The sequence below is a fragment of the Taudactylus pleione genome, unplaced genomic scaffold (genome assembly GCF_031769625.1).
Source record: "Taudactylus pleione unplaced genomic scaffold, aTauple2 ptg000070l, whole genome shotgun sequence".
NCBI classification, from domain to species: Eukaryota; Metazoa; Chordata; class Amphibia; order Anura; family Myobatrachidae; genus Taudactylus; species Taudactylus pleione.
Window position 1 is genome coordinate 1,485,887 of NW_028284472.1, and position 17,159 is coordinate 1,503,045.

Sequence of the window (17,159 nt, forward strand, 5' to 3'; positions counted from 1 at the left end):
ATGGCTGATGAGAATGCAAGGAGATGCCCATTCCAAACATTGGAATGCTCTTAAAGTTCTCCATCAGAGACTGGTTTATCATCAGAATCCCCTACTTTTACTAATGAATGGTGTAGATATTGATCAAGTTTTGCTAACTAGAGGGCATTCTTACATTCTGTTTGGTCATCAGTGTCAGAATTTAGTAGAAGGGCACAAAGGATGCATGCTATGACTGCCTCTTGGGCATTGCTAACTAATGCTTCACCAGACAATCTATCTAGAGTTGATATGTTGTCATCATTCCATGCTTTGAAATTTCATTAAGTGCTTGCCCTCCAAGCCCTTGTCCATCCTCTTTCTGTTCACAAAGTGTTTGAACTTGTCTCTCATTCTTAATCAATTAGTTTTACTATATCATTTGTCTCACTCTTTTATTAAACTTTGCTCAGGTAGTCGCCTTCAGTTCCCACTGAAAATAAAAAAAACTATTTCCTACTTTCCATATGTTTTCCCTCAGTGTAGGAGAATGGCAATAGGCATTCAATGGGAACTTTACTTTGAAAAATGCTATGAAGAAGATGTTGAAAATAATCATATTTGATTGATTTTTTATGATTTGTATTCAACTTTGACTATTGCTGTAGATTACTTTTATTGGTTTGCTTGTTATCTGTGTCTCTTCTAGAGAGTTTACATATGGTAAAAAGCTGTATTTTGCAAAACATGGAGATGCCAGGGATTGAACCCGGGGCCTCATACATGCAAAGCATGCGCTCTACCACTGAGCTACATCCCCTATGAGCTGCTATATTTTTATACAAAAGTGATTGCAGCTTTACATTTCACTAGAGATTTACTACTTTTCAGTGTTATTAGGGACATCTTAGAGGATGGAAGTATAACCATTATACCATGCTTGACTTCAAGGACTTTATGGTTTTCATTGCTGATGAGAATGCAAGGAGATGCCCATTCCAAACATTGGAATGCTCTTAAAGTTCTCCATCAGAGACTGGTTTGTCATCAGAATACCCTACTTTTTCTAATGAATGGTGTGGATATTGATCAAGTTTTGCTAACTAGAGGGCTTTCTTACATTCTGTTTGGTCATCAGTGTCAGAACTTAGTAGAAGGGCACAAAGGATGCATGCTATAACTGCCTCTTGGGCATTGCTAACTAATGCTTCACCAGACAATCTATCTAGAGTTGATATGTTGTCATCATTCCATGCTTTGAAATTTCATTAAGTGCTTGCCCTCCAAGCCCTTGTCCATCCTCTTTCTGTTCACAAAGTGTTTGAACTTGTCTCTCATTCTTAATCAATTAGTTTTACTATATCATTTGTCTCACTCTTTTATTAAACTTTGCTCAGGTAGTCGCCTTCAGTTCCCACTGAAAATAAAAAAAACTATTTCCTACTTTCCATATGTTTTCCCTCAGTGTAGGAGAATGGCAATAGGCATTCAATGGGAACTTTACTTTGAAAAATGCTATGAAGAAGATGTTGAAAATAATCATATTTGATTGATTTTTTATGATTTGTATTCAACTTTGACTATTGCTGTAGATTACTTTTATTGGTTTGCTTGTTATCTGTGTCTCTTCTAGAGAGTTTACATATGGTAAAAAGCTGTATTTTGCAAAACATGGAGATGCCAGGGATTGAACCCGGGGCCTCATACATGCAAAGCATGCGCTCTACCACTGAGCTACATCCCCTATGAGCTGCTATATTTTTATACAAAAGTGATTGCAGCTTTACATTTCACTAGAGATTTACTACTTTTCAGTGTTATTAGGGACATCTTAGAGGATGGAAGTATAACCATTATACCATGCTTGACTTCAAGGACTTTATGGTTTTCATTGCTGATGAGAATGCAAGGAGATGCCCATTCCAAACATTGGAATGCTCTTAAAGTTCTCCATCAGAGACTGGTTTGTCATCAGAATACCCTACTTTTTCTAATGAATGGTGTGGATATTGATCAAGTTTTGCTAACTAGAGGGCTTTCTTACATTCTGTTTGGTCATCAGTGTCAGAACTTAGTAGAAGGGCACAAAGGATGCATGCTATGACTGCCTCTTGGGCATTGCTAACTAATGCTTCACCAGACAATCTATCTAGAGTTGATATGTTGTCATCATTCCATGCTTTGAAATTTCATTAAGTGCTTGCCCTCCAAGCCCTTGTCCATCCTCTTTTTGTTCACAAAGTGTTTGAACTTGTCTCTCAATCTTAATCAATTAGTTTTACTATATTATTTGTCTCGCTCTTTTATTAAACTTTGCTCAGGTAGTCGCCTTCAGTTCCCACTGAAAATAAAAAATCTATTTCCTACTTACCATATGTTTTCCCTCAGTGTAGGAGAATGGCTATAGGCATTCAATGGGAACTTTACTTTGAAAAATGCTATGAAGAAGATGTTGAAAATAATCATATTTGATTGATTTTTTATGATTTGTATTCAACTTTGACTATTGCTGTAGATTACTTTTATTGGTTTGCTTGTTATCTGTGTCTCTTCTAGAGAGTTTACATATGGTAAAAAGCTGTATTTTGCAAAACATGGAGATGCCTGGGATTGAACCCGGGGCCTCCTACATGCAAAGCACTGAGCTACATCCCCTTAGAGCTGCTATTTTCTTATGCAAAAGTGATTGCAGCTTTACATTTCACTAGAGATTTACTACTTTTCAGTGTTATTAGGGACATCTTAGAGGATGGAAGTATAACCATTATACCATGCTTGACTTCAAGGACTTTATGGTTTTCATGGCTGATGAGAATGCAAGGAGATGCCCATTCCGAACATTGGAATGCTCTTAAAGTTCTCCATCAGAGACTGGTTTATCATCAGAATCCCCTACTTTTACTAATGAATGGTGTAGATATTGATCAAGTTTTGCTAACTAGAGGGCTTTCTTACATTCTGTTGGTCATCAGTGTCAGAATTTAGAAGAAGGGCACAAAGGATGCATGCTATGACTGCCTCTTGGGCATTGCTAACTAATGCTTCACCAGACAATCTATCTAGAGTTGATATGTTGTCATCATTCCATGTTTTGAAATTTCATTAAGTGCTTGCCCTCCAAGCCCTTGTCCATCCTCTTTTTGTTCACAAAGTGTTTAAACTTGTCTCTCAATCTTAATCAATTAGTTTTACTATATTATTTGTCTCGCTCTTTTATTAAACTTTGCTCAGGTAGTCGCCTTCAGTTCCCACTGAAAATAAAAAATCTATTTCCTACTTACCATATGTTTTCCCTCAGTGTAGGAGAATGGCTATAGGCATTCAATGGGAACTTTACTTTGAAAAATGGTATGAAGACGATGTTGAATATAATCATATTTGATTGATTTTTTATGATTTGTATTCAACTTTGACTGTTGCTGTAGAGTACTTTTATTGGATTGCTTGTTATCTGTGGCTCTTCTAGAGAGTTTACATATCGTAAAAAGCTGCATTTTGCAAAACATGGAGATGCCGGGGATTGAACCCGGGACCTCATACATGCAAAGCATGCGCTCTACCACTGAGCTACATCCCCTATGAGCTGCTATACTATTATACAAAAGTGATTGCTGCTTTACATTTCACTAGAGATTTACTACTTTTCAGTGTTATTAGGGACATCTTAGAGGATGTAAGTATAACCATTATACCATGCTTGACTTCAAGGACTTTATGGTTTTCATGGCTGATGAGAATGCAAGGAGATGCCCATTCCGAACATTGGAATGCTCTTAAAGTTCTCCATCAGAGACTGGTTTGTCATCAGAATACCCTACTTTTTCTAATGAATGGTGTGGATATTGATCAAGTTTTGCTAACTAGAGGGCTTTCTTACATTCTGTTTGGTCATCAGTGTCAGAACTTAGTAGAAGGGCACAAAGGATGCATGCTATGACTGCCTCTTGGGCATTGCTAACTAATGCTTCACCAGACAATCTATCTAGAGTTGATATGTTGTCATCATTCCATGCTTTGAAATTTCATTAAGTGCTTGCCCTCCAAGCCCATGTCCATCCTCTTTTTGTTCACAAAGTGTTTGAACTTGTCTCTCAATCTTAATCAATTAGTTTTACTATATCATTTGTCTCGCTCTTTTATTAAACTTTGCTCAGGTAGTAGCCTTCAGTTCCCACTGAAAATAAATAATCTATTTCCTACTTACCATATGTTTTCCCTCAGTGTAGGAGAATGGCTATAGGCTTTCAATGGGAACTTTACTTTGAAAAATGGTATGAAGACGATGTTGAATATAATCATATTTGATTGATTTTTTATGATTTGTATTCAACTTTGACTGTTGCTTTAGAGTAGTTTTATTGGATTGCTTGTTATCTGTGGCTCTTCTAGAGAGTTTACATATGGTAAAAAGCTGCATTTTGCAAAACATGGAGATGCCAGAGATTGAACCCGGGGCCTCATACATGCAAAGCATGCGCTCTACCACTGAGCTACATCCCCTATGAGCAGCTATATTTTTATACAAAAGTGATTGCAGCTTTACTTTTCACTAGAAATTTACTACTTTTCAGTGTTATTAGCGACATCTTAGAGGATGGAAGTATAACCATTATACCATGCTTGACTTCAAGGACTTTATGGTTTTCATGGCTGATGAGAATGCAAGGAAATGCCCATTCCAAACATTGGAATGCTCTTAAAGTTCTCCATCAGAGACTGGTTTATCATCAGAATCCCCTACTTTTACTAATGAATGGTGTAGATATTGATCAAGTTTTGCTAACTAGAGGGCATTCTTACATTCTGTTTGGTCATCAGTGTCAGAATTTAGTAGAAGGGCACAAAGGATGCATGCTATAACTGCCTCTTGGGCATTGCTAACTAATGCTTCACCAGACAATCTATCTAGAGTTGATATGTTGTCATCATTCCATGCTTTGAAATTTCATTAAGTGCTTGCCCTCCAAGCCCTTGTCCATCCTCTTTCTGTTCACAAAGTGTTTGAACTTGTCTCTCAATCTTAATCAATTAGTTTTACTATATCATTTGTCTCACTCTTTTATTAAACTTTGCTCAGGTAGTCGCCTTCAGTTCCCACTGAAAATAAAAAAAACTATTTCCTACTTTCCATATGTTTTCCCTCAGTGTAGGAGAATGGCAATAGGCATTCAATGGGAACTTTACTTTGAAAAATGCTATGAAGAAGATGTTGAAAATAATCATATTTGATTGATTTTTTATGATTTGTATTCAACTTTGACTATTGCTGTAGATTACTTTTATTGGTTTGCTTGTTATCTGTGTCTCTTCTAGAGAGTTTACATATGGTAAAAAGCTGTATTTTGCAAAACATGGAGATGCCTGGGATTGAACCCGGGGCCTCCTACATGCAAAGCACTGAGCTACATCCCCTTAGAGCTGCTATTTTCTTATGCAAAAGTGATTGCAGCTTTACATTTCACTAGAGATTTACTACTTTTCAGTGTTATTAGGGACATCTTAGAGGATGGAAGTATAACCATTATACCATGCTTGACTTCAAGGACTTTATGGTTTTCATGGCTGATGAGAATGCAAGGAGATGCCCATTCCGAACATTGGAATGCTCTTAAAGTTCTCCATCAGAGACTGGTTTATCATCAGAATCCCCTACTTTTACTAATGAATGGTGTAGATATTGATCAAGTTTTGCTAACTAGAGGGCTTTCTTACATTCTGTTGGTCATCAGTGTCAGAATTTAGTAGAAGGGCACAAAGGATGCATGCTATGACTGCCTCTTGGGCATTGCTAACTAATGCTTCACCAGACAATCTATCTAGAGTTGATATGTTGTCATCATTCCATGTTTTTAAATTTCATTAAGTGCTTGCCCTCCAAGCCCTTGTCCATCCTCTTTTTGTTCACAAAGTGTTTAAACTTGTCTCTCAATCTTAATCAATTAGTTTTACTATATTATTTGTCTCGCTCTTTTATTAAACTTTGCTCAGGTAGTCGCCTTCAGTTCCCACTGAAAATAAAAAATCTATTTCCTACTTACCATATGTTTTCCCTCAGTGTAGGAGAATGGCTATAGGCATTCAATGGGAACTTTACTTTGAAAAATGCTATGAAGAAGATGTTGAAAATAATCATATTTGATTGATTTTTTATGATTTGTATTCAACTTTGACTATTGCTGTAGATTACTTTTATTGGTTTGCTTGTTATCTGTGTCTCTTCTAGAGAGTTTACATATGGTAAAAAGCTGTATTTTGCAAAACATGGAGATGCCTGGGATTGAACCCGGGGCCTCCTACATGCAAAGCACTGAGCTACATCCCCTTAGAGCTGCTATTTTCTTATGCAAAAGTGATTGCAGCTTTACATTTCACTAGAGATTTACTACTTTTCAGTGTTATTAGGGACATCTTAGAGGATGGAAGTATAACCATTATACCATGCTTGACTTCAAGGACTTTATGGTTTTCATGGCTGATGAGAATGCAAGGAGATGCCCATTCCGAACATTGGAATGCTCTTAAAGTTCTCCATCAGAGACTGGTTTATCATCAGAATCCCCTACTTTTACTAATGAATGGTGTAGATATTGATCAAGTTTTGCTAACTAGAGGGCTTTCTTACATTCTGTTGGTCATCAGTGTCAGAATTTAGTAGAAGGGCACAAAGGATGCATGCTATGACTGCCTCTTGGGCATTGCTAACTAATGCTTCACCAGACAATCTATCTAGAGTTGATATGTTGTCATCATTCCATGTTTTGAAATTTCATTAAGTGCTTGCCCTCCAAGCCCTTGTCCATCCTCTTTTTGTTCACAAAGTGTTTAAACTTGTCTCTCAATCTTAATCAATTAGTTTTACTATATTATTTGTCTCGCTCTTTTATTAAACTTTGCTCAGGTAGTCGCCTTCAGTTCCCACTGAAAATAAAAAATCTATTTCCTACTTACCATATGTTTTCCCTCAGTGTAGGAGAATGGCTATAGGCATTCAATGGGAACTTTACTTTGAAAAATGCTATGAAGAAGATGTTGAAAATAATCATATTTGATTGATTTTTTATGATTTGTATTCAACTTTGACTATTGCTGTAGATTACTTTTATTGGTTTGCTTGTTATCTGTGTCTCTTCTAGAGAGTTTACATATGGTAAAAAGCTGTATTTTGCAAAACATGGAGATGCCTGGGATTGAACCCGGGGCCTCCTACATGCAAAGCACTGAGCTACATCCCCTTAGAGCTGCTATTTTCTTATGCAAAAGTGATTGCAGCTTTACATTTCACTAGAGATTTACTACTTTTCAGTGTTATTAGGGACATCTTAGAGGATGGAAGTATAACCATTATACCATGCTTGACTTCAAGGACTTTATGGTTTTCATGGCTGATGAGAATGCAAGGAGATGCCCATTCCGAACATTGGAATGCTCTTAAAGTTCTCCATCAGAGACTGGTTTATCATCAGAATCCCCTACTTTTACTAATGAATGGTGTAGATATTGATCAAGTTTTGCTAACTAGAGGGCTTTCTTACATTCTGTTGGTCATCAGTGTCAGAATTTAGTAGAAGGGCACAAAGGATGCATGCTATGACTGCCTCTTGGGCATTGCTAACTAATGCTTCACCAGACAATCTATCTAGAGTTGATATGTTGTCATCATTCCATGTTTTGAAATTTCATTAAGTGCTTGCCCTCCAAGCCCTTGTCCATCCTCTTTTTGTTCACAAAGTGTTTAAACTTGTCTCTCAATCTTAATCAATTAGTTTTACTATATTATTTGTCTCGCTCTTTTATTAAACTTTGCTCAGGTAGTCGCCTTCAGTTCCCACTGAAAATAAAAAATCTATTTCCTACTTACCATATGTTTTCCCTCAGTGTAGGAGAATGGCTATAGGCATTCAATGGGAACTTTACTTTGAAAAATGGTATGAAGACGATGTTGAATATAATCATATTTGATTGATTTTTTATGATTTGTATTCAACTTTGACTGTTGCTGTAGAGTACTTTTATTGGATTGCTTGTTATCTGTGGCTCTTCTAGAGAGTTTACATATCGTAAAAAGCTGCATTTTGCAAAACATGGAGATGCCGGGGATTGAACCCGGGACCTCATACATGCAAAGCATGCGCTCTACCACTGAGCTACATCCCCTATGAGCTGCTATACTATTATACAAAAGTGATTGCTGCTTTACATTTCACTAGAGATTTACTACTTTTCAGTGTTATTAGGGACATCTTAGAGGATGTAAGTATAACCATTATACCATGCTTGACTTCAAGGACTTTATGGTTTTCATGGCTGATGAGAATGCAAGGAGATGCCCATTCCAAACATTGGAATGCTCTTAAAGTTCTCCATCAGAGACTGGTTTGTCATCAGAATACCCTACTTTTTCTAATGAATGGTGTGGATATTGATCAAGTTTTGCTAACTAGAGGGCTTTCTTACATTCTGTTTGGTCATCAGTGTCAGAACTTAGTAGAAGGGCACAAAGGATGCATGCTATGACTGCCTCTTGGGCATTGCTAACTAATGCTTCACCAGACAATCTATCTAGAGTTGATATGTTGTCATCATTCCATGCTTTGAAATTTCATTAAGTGCTTGCCCTCCAAGCCCATGTCCATCCTCTTTTTGTTCACAAAGTGTTTGAACTTGTCTCTCAATCTTAATCAATTAGTTTTACTATATCATTTGTCTCGCTCTTTTATTAAACTTTGCTCAGGTAGTAGCCTTCAGTTCCCACTGAAAATAAATAATCTATTTCCTACTTACCATATGTTTTCCCTCAGTGTAGGAGAATGGCTATAGGCTTTCAATGGGAACTTTACTTTGAAAAATGGTATGAAGACGATGTTGAATATAATCATATTTGATTGATTTTTTATGATTTTTATTCAACTTTGACTGTTGCTGTAGAGTAGTTTTATTGGATTGCTTGTTATCTGTGGCTCTTCTAGAGAGTTTACATATGGTAAAAAGCTGCATTTTGCAAAACATGGAGATGCCAGAGATTGAACCCGGGGCCTCATACATGCAAAGCATGCGCTCTACCACTGAGCTACATCCCCTATGAGCAGCTATATTTTTATACAAAAGTGATTGCAGCTTTACTTTTCACTAGAAATTTACTACTTTTCAGTGTTATTAGCGACATCTTAGAGGATGGAAGTATAACCATTATACCATGCTTGACTTCAAGGACTTTATGGTTTTCATGGCTGATGAGAATGCAAGGAGATGCCCATTCCAAACATTGGAATGCTCTTAAAGTTCTCCATCAGAGACTGGTTTATCATCAGAATCCCCTACTTTTACTAATGAATGGTGTAGATATTGATCAAGTTTTGCTAACTAGAGGGCATTCTTACATTCTGTTTGGTCATCAGTGTCAGAATTTAGTAGAAGGGCACAAAGGATGCATGCTATAACTGCCTCTTGGGCATTGCTAACTAATGCTTCACCAGACAATCTATCTAGAGTTGATATGTTGTCATCATTCCATGCTTTGAAATTTCATTAAGTGCTTGCCCTCCAAGCCCTTGTCCATCCTCTTTCTGTTCACAAAGTGTTTGAACTTGTCTCTCATTCTTAATCAATTAGTTTTACTATATCATTTGTCTCACTCTTTTATTAAACTTTGCTCAGGTAGTCGCCTTCAGTTCCCACTGAAAATAAAAAAAACTATTTCCTACTTTCCATATGTTTTCCCTCAGTGTAGGAGAATGGCAATAGGCATTCAATGGGAACTTTACTTTGAAAAATGCTATGAAGAAGATGTTGAAAATAATCATATTTGATTGATTTTTTATGATTTGTATTCAACTTTGACTATTGCTGTAGATTACTTTTATTGGTTTGCTTGTTATCTGTGTCTCTTCTAGAGAGTTTACATATGGTAAAAAGCTGTATTTTGCAAAACATGGAGATGCCAGGGATTGAACCCGGGGCCTCACACATGCAAAGCATGCGCTCTACCACTGAGCTACATCCCCTATGAGCTGCTATATTTTTATACAAAAGTGATTGCAGCTTTACATTTCACTAGAGATTTACTACTTTTCAGTGTTATTAGGGACATCTTAGAGGATGGAAGTATAACCATTATACCATGCTTGACTTCAAGGACTTTATGGTTTTCATTGCTGATGAGAATGCAAGGAGATGCCCATTCCAAACATTGGAATGCTCTTAAAGTTCTCCATCAGAGACTGGTTTGTCATCAGAATACCCTACTTTTTCTAATGAATGGTGTGGATATTGATCAAGTTTTGCTAACTAGAGGGCTTTCTTACATTCTGTTTGGTCATCAGTGTCAGAACTTAGTAGAAGGGCACAAAGGATGCATGCTATGACTGCCTCTTGGGCATTGCTAACTAATGCTTCACCAGACAATCTATCTAGAGTTGATATGTTGTCATCATTCCATGCTTTGAAATTTCATTAAGTGCTTGCCCTCCAAGCCCTTGTCCATCCTCTTTTTGTTCACAAAGTGTTTGAACTTGTCTCTCAATCTTAATCAATTAGTTTTACTATATTATTTGTCTCGCTCTTTTATTAAACTTTGCTCAGGTAGTAGCCTTCAGTTCCCACTGAAAATAAATAATCTATTTCCTACTTACCATATGTTTTCCCTCAGTGTAAGAGAATGGCTATAGGCTTTCAATGGGAACTTTACTTTGAAAAATGGTATGAAGACGATGTTGAATATAATCATATTTGATTGATTTTTTATGATTTGTATTCAACTTTGACTGTTGCTGTAGAGTAGTTTTATTGGATTGCTTGTTATCTGTGGCTCTTCTAGAGAGTTTACATATGGTAAAAAGCTGCATTTTGCAAAACATGGAGATGCCAGAGATTGAACCCGGGGCCTCATACATGCAAAGCATGCGCTCTACCACTGAGCTACATCCCCTATGAGCAGCTATATTTTTATACAAAAGTGATTGCAGCTTTACTTTTCACTAGAAATTTACTACTTTTCAGTGTTATTAGCGACATCTTAGAGGATGGAAGTATAACCATTATACCATGCTTGACTTCAAGGACTTTATGGTTTTCATGGCTGATGAGAATGCAAGGAGATGCCCATTCCAAACATTGGAATGCTCTTAAAGTTCTCCATCAGAGACTGGTTTATCATCAGAATCCCCTACTTTTACTAATGAATGGTGTAGATATTGATCAAGTTTTGCTAACTAGAGGGCATTCTTACATTCTGTTTGGTCATCAGTGTCAGAATTTAGTAGAAGGGCACAAAGGATGCATGCTATAACTGCCTCTTGGGCATTGCTAACTAATGCTTCACCAGACAATCTATCTAGAGTTGATATGTTGTCATCATTCCATGCTTTGAAATTTCATTAAGTGCTTGCCCTCCAAGCCCTTGTCCATCCTCTTTCTGTTCACAAAGTGTTTGAACTTGTCTCTCAATCTTAATCAATTAGTTTTACTATATCATTTGTCTCACTCTTTTATTAAACTTTGCTCAGGTAGTCGCCTTCAGTTCCCACTGAAAATAAAAAAAACTATTTCCTACTTTCCATATGTTTTCCCTCAGTGTAGGAGAATGGCAATAGGCATTCAATGGGAACTTTACTTTGAAAAATGCTATGAAGAAGATGTTGAAAATAATCATATTTGATTGATTTTTTATGATTTGTATTCAACTTTGACTATTGCTGTAGATTACTTTTATTGGTTTGCTTGTTATCTGTGTCTCTTCTAGAGAGTTTACATATGGTAAAAAGCTGTATTTTGCAAAACATGGAGATGCCTGGGATTGAACCCGGGGCCTCCTACATGCAAAGCACTGAGCTACATCCCCTTAGAGCTGCTATTTTCTTATGCAAAAGTGATTGCAGCTTTACATTTCACTAGAGATTTACTACTTTTCAGTGTTATTAGGGACATCTTAGAGGATGGAAGTATAACCATTATACCATGCTTGACTTCAAGGACTTTATGGTTTTCATGGCTGATGAGAATGCAAGGAGATGCCCATTCCGAACATTGGAATGCTCTTAAAGTTCTCCATCAGAGACTGGTTTATCATCAGAATCCCCTACTTTTACTAATGAATGGTGTAGATATTGATCAAGTTTTGCTAACTAGAGGGCTTTCTTACATTCTGTTGGTCATCAGTGTCAGAATTTAGTAGAAGGGCACAAAGGATGCATGCTATGACTGCCTCTTGGGCATTGCTAACTAATGCTTCACCAGACAATCTATCTAGAGTTGATATGTTGTCATCATTCCATGCTTTGAAATTTCATTAAGTGCTTGCCCTCCAAGCCCTTGTCCATCCTCTTTTTGTTCACAAAGTGTTTAAACTTGTCTCTCAATCTTAATCAATTAGTTTTACTATATTATTTGTCTCGCTCTTTTATTAAACTTTGCTCAGGTAGTCGCCTTCAGTTCCCACTGAAAATAAAAAATCTATTTCCTACTTACCATATGTTTTCCCTCAGTGTAGGAGAATGGCTATAGGCATTCAATGGGAACTTTACTTTGAAAAATGCTATGAAGAAGATGTTGAAAATAATCATATTTGATTGATTTTTTATGATTTGTATTCAACTTTGACTATTGCTGTAGATTACTTTTATTGGTTTGCTTGTTATCTGTGTCTCTTCTAGAGAGTTTACATATGGTAAAAAGCTGTATTTTGCAAAACATGGAGATGCCTGGGATTGAACCCGGGGCCTCCTACATGCAAAGCACTGAGCTACATCCCCTTAGAGCTGCTATTTTCTTATGCAAAAGTGATTGCAGCTTTACATTTCACTAGAGATTTACTACTTTTCAGTGTTATTAGGGACATCTTAGAGGATGGAAGTATAACCATTATACCATGCTTGACTTCAAGGACTTTATGGTTTTCATGGCTGATGAGAATGCAAGGAGATGCCCATTCCGAACATTGGAATGCTCTTAAAGTTCTCCATCAGAGACTGGTTTATCATCAGAATCCCCTACTTTTACTAATGAATGGTGTAGATATTGATCAAGTTTTGCTAACTAGAGGGCTTTCTTACATTCTGTTGGTCATCAGTGTCAGAATTTAGTAGAAGGGCACAAAGGATGCATGCTATGACTGCCTCTTGGGCATTGCTAACTAATGCTTCACCAGACAATCTATCTAGAGTTGATATGTTGTCATCATTCCATGTTTTGAAATTTCATTAAGTGCTTGCCCTCCAAGCCCTTGTCCATCCTCTTTTTGTTCACAAAGTGTTTAAACTTGTCTCTCAATCTTAATCAATTAGTTTTACTATATTATTTGTCTCGCTCTTTTATTAAACTTTGCTCAGGTAGTCGCCTTCAGTTCCCACTGAAAATAAAAAATCTATTTCCTACTTACCATATGTTTTCCCTCAGTGTAGGAGAATGGCTATAGGCATTCAATGGGAACTTTACTTTGAAAAATGGTATGAAGACGATGTTGAATATAATCATATTTGATTGATTTTTTATGATTTGTATTCAACTTTGACTGTTGCTGTAGAGTACTTTTATTGGATTGCTTGTTATCTGTGGCTCTTCTAGAGAGTTTACATATCGTAAAAAGCTGCATTTTGCAAAACATGGAGATGCCGGGGATTGAACCCGGGACCTCATACATGCAAAGCATGCGCTCTACCACTGAGCTACATCCCCTATGAGCTGCTATACTATTATACAAAAGTGATTGCTGCTTTACATTTCACTAGAGATTTACTACTTTTCAGTGTTATTAGGGACATCTTAGAGGATGTAAGTATAACCATTATACCATGCTTGACTTCAAGGACTTTTTGGTTTTCATGGCTGATGAGAATGCAAGGAGATGCCCATTCCAAACATTGGAATGCTCTTAAAGTTCTCCATCAGAGACTGGTTTGTCATCAGAATACCCTACTTTTTCTAATGAATGGTGTGGATATTGATCAAGTTTTGCTAACTAGAGGGCTTTCTTACATTCTGTTTGGTCATCAGTGTCAGAACTTAGTAGAAGGGCACAAAGGATGCATGCTATGACTGCCTCTTGGGCATTGCTAACTAATGCTTCACCAGACAATCTATCTAGAGTTGATATGTTGTCATCATTCCATGCTTTGAAATTTCATTAAGTGCTTGCCCTCCAAGCCCATGTCCATCCTCTTTTTGTTCACAAAGTGTTTGAACTTGTCTCTCAATCTTAATCAATTAGTTTTACTATATCATTTGTCTCGCTCTTTTATTAAACTTTGCTCAGGTAGTAGCCTTCAGTTCCCACTGAAAATAAATAATCTATTTCCTACTTACCATATGTTTTCCCTCAGTTTAGGAGAATGGCTATAGGCTTTCAATGGGAACTTTACTTTGAAAAATGGTATGAAGACGATGTTGAATATAATCATATTTGATTGATTTTTTATGATTTGTATTCAACTTTGACTGTTGCTGTAGAGTAGTTTTATTGGATTGCTTGTTATCTGTGGCTCTTCTAGAGAGTTTACATATGGTAAAAAGCTGCATTTTGCAAAACATGGAGATGCCAGAGATTGAACCCGGGGCCTCATACATGCAAAGCATGCGCTCTACCACTGAGCTACATCCCCTATGAGCAGCTATATTTTTATACAAAAGTGATTGCAGCTTTACTTTTCACTAGAAATTTACTACTTTTCAGTGTTATTAGCGACATCTTAGAGGATGGAAGTATAACCATTATACCATGCTTGACTTCAAGGACTTTATGGTTTTCATGGCTGATGAGAATGCAAGGAGATGCCCATTCCAAACATTGGAATGCTCTTAAAGTTCTCCATCAGAGACTGGTTTATCATCAGAATCCCCTACTTTTACTAATGAATGGTGTAGATATTGATCAAGTTTTGCTAACTAGAGGGCATTCTTACATTCTGTTTGGTCATCAGTGTCAGAATTTAGTAGAAGGGCACAAAGGATGCATGCTATAACTGCCTCTTGGGCATTGCTAACTAATGCTTCACCAGACAATCTATCTAGAGTTGATATGTTGTCATCATTCCATGCTTTGAAATTTCATTAAGTGCTTGCCCTCCAAGCCCTTGTCCATCCTCTTTCTGTTCACAAAGTGTTTGAACTTGTCTCTCAATCTTAATCAATTAGTTTTACTATATCATTTGTCTCACTCTTTTATTAAACTTTGCTCAGGTAGTCGCCTTCAGTTCCCACTGAAAATAAAAAAAACTATTTCCTACTTTCCATATGTTTTCCCTCAGTGTAGGAGAATGGCAATAGGCATTCAATGGGAACTTTACTTTGAAAAATGCTATGAAGAAGATGTTGAAAATAATCATATTTGATTGATTTTTTATGATTTGTATTCAACTTTGACTATTGCTGTAGATTACTTTTATTGGTTTGCTTGTTATCTGTGTCTCTTCTAGAGAGTTTACATATGGTAAAAAGCTGTATTTTGCAAAACATGGAGATGCCTGGGATTGAACCCGGGGCCTCCTACATGCAAAGCACTGAGCTACATCCCCTTAGAGCTGCTATTTTCTTATGCAAAAGTGATTGCAGCTTTACATTTCACTAGAGATTTACTACTTTTCAGTGTTATTAGGGACATCTTAGAGGATGGAAGTATAACCATTATACCATGCTTGACTTCAAGGACTTTATGGTTTTCATGGCTGATGAGAATGCAAGGAGATGCCCATTCCGAACATTGGAATGCTCTTAAAGTTCTCCATCAGAGAATGGTTTATCATCAGAATCCCCTACTTTTACTAATGAATGGTGTAGATATTGATCAAGTTTTGCTAACTAGAGGGCTTTCTTACGTTCTGTTGGTCATCAGTGTCAGAATTTAGTAGAAGGGCACAAAGGATGCATGCTATGACTGCCTCTTGGGCATTGCTAACTAATGCTTCACCAGACAATCTATCTAGAGTTGATATGTTGTCATCATTCCATGTTTTGAAATTTCATTAAGTGCTTGCCCTCCAAGCCCTTGTCCATCCTCTTTTTGTTCACAAAGTGTTTAAACTTGTCTCTCAATCTTAATCAATTAGTTTTACTATATTATTTGTCTCGCTCTTTTATTAAACTTTGCTCAGGTAGTCGCCTTCAGTTCCCACTGAAAATAAAAAATCTATTTCCTACTTACCATATGTTTTCCCTCAGTGTAGGAGAATGGCTATAGGCATTCAATGGGAACTTTACTTTGAAAAATGCTATGAAGAAGATGTTGAAAATAATCATATTTGATTGATTTTTTATGATTTGTATTCAACTTTGACTATTGCTGTAGATTACTTTTATTGGTTTGCTTGTTATCTGTGTCTCTTCTAGCGAGTTTACATATGGTAAAAAGCTGTATTTTGCAAAACATGGAGATGCCTGGGATTGAACCCGGGGCCTCCTACATGCAAAGCACTGAGCTACATCCCCTTAGAGCTGCTATTTTCTTATGCAAAAGTGATTGCAGCTTTACATTTCACTAGAGATTTACTACTTTTCAGTGTTATTAGGGACATCTTAGAGGATGGAAGTATAACCATTATACCATGCTTGACTTCAAGGACTTTATGGTTTTCATGGCTGATGAGAATGCAAGGAGATGCCCATTCCGAACATTGGAATGCTCTTAAAGTTCTCCATCAGAGACTGGTTTATCATCAGAATCCCCTACTTTTACTAATGAATGGTGTAGATATTGATCAAGTTTTGCTAACTAGAGGGCTTTCTTACATTCTGTTGGTCATCAGTGTCAGAATTTAGTAGAAGGGCACAAAGGATGCATGCTATGACTGCCTCTTGGGCATTGCTAACTAATGCTTCACCAGACAATCTATCTAGAGTTGATATGTTGTCATCATTCCATGTTTTGAAATTTCATTAAGTGCTTGCCCTCCAAGCCCTTGTCCATCCTCTTTTTGTTCACAAAGTGTTTAAACTTGTCTCTCAATCTTAATCAATTAGTTTTACTATATTATTTGTCTCGCTCTTTTATTAAACTTTGCTCAGGTAGTCGCCTTCAGTTCCCACTGAAAAAAAAAAATCTATTTCCTACTTACCATATGTTTTCCCTCAGTGTAGGAGAATGGCTATAGGCATTCAATGGGAACTTTACTTTGAAAAATGGTATGAAGATGATGTTGAATATAATCATATTTGATTGATTTTTTATGATTTGTATTCAACTTTGACTGTTGCTGTAGAGTACTTTTATTGGATTG

At 36.8% G+C, this 17,159-nt stretch overlaps 10 non-coding genes across 10 annotated transcripts; all 10 read right to left on the minus strand.

The window, feature by feature from the left end:
* Window positions 1–706: 706 nt before the first annotated feature.
* On the minus strand, window positions 707–778 carry TRNAA-UGC (transfer RNA alanine (anticodon UGC)). Its single transcript has one exon. It is a non-coding gene; the product is annotated as a tRNA-Ala (tRNA).
* Window positions 779–1,630: 852 nt separating this feature from the next.
* TRNAA-UGC (transfer RNA alanine (anticodon UGC)) lies at window positions 1,631–1,702 on the minus strand. Its single transcript has one exon. It is a non-coding gene; the product is annotated as a tRNA-Ala (tRNA).
* A 1,761-nt stretch (window positions 1,703–3,463) lies between these two features.
* Window positions 3,464–3,535, minus strand: TRNAA-UGC (transfer RNA alanine (anticodon UGC)). The gene has a single exon. It is a non-coding gene; the product is annotated as a tRNA-Ala (tRNA).
* Window positions 3,536–4,386: 851 nt separating this feature from the next.
* On the minus strand, window positions 4,387–4,458 carry TRNAA-UGC (transfer RNA alanine (anticodon UGC)). Its single transcript has one exon. It is a non-coding gene; the product is annotated as a tRNA-Ala (tRNA).
* A 3,582-nt stretch (window positions 4,459–8,040) lies between these two features.
* TRNAA-UGC (transfer RNA alanine (anticodon UGC)) lies at window positions 8,041–8,112 on the minus strand. Its single transcript has one exon. It is a non-coding gene; the product is annotated as a tRNA-Ala (tRNA).
* Window positions 8,113–8,963: 851 nt separating this feature from the next.
* TRNAA-UGC (transfer RNA alanine (anticodon UGC)) lies at window positions 8,964–9,035 on the minus strand. Its single transcript has one exon. It is a non-coding gene; the product is annotated as a tRNA-Ala (tRNA).
* An 852-nt stretch (window positions 9,036–9,887) lies between these two features.
* On the minus strand, window positions 9,888–9,959 carry TRNAA-UGC (transfer RNA alanine (anticodon UGC)). The gene has a single exon. It is a non-coding gene; the product is annotated as a tRNA-Ala (tRNA).
* An 851-nt stretch (window positions 9,960–10,810) lies between these two features.
* Window positions 10,811–10,882, minus strand: TRNAA-UGC (transfer RNA alanine (anticodon UGC)). Its single transcript has one exon. It is a non-coding gene; the product is annotated as a tRNA-Ala (tRNA).
* A 2,672-nt stretch (window positions 10,883–13,554) lies between these two features.
* TRNAA-UGC (transfer RNA alanine (anticodon UGC)) lies at window positions 13,555–13,626 on the minus strand. The gene has a single exon. It is a non-coding gene; the product is annotated as a tRNA-Ala (tRNA).
* An 851-nt stretch (window positions 13,627–14,477) lies between these two features.
* Window positions 14,478–14,549, minus strand: TRNAA-UGC (transfer RNA alanine (anticodon UGC)). The gene has a single exon. It is a non-coding gene; the product is annotated as a tRNA-Ala (tRNA).
* Window positions 14,550–17,159: the final 2,610 nt, after the last annotated feature.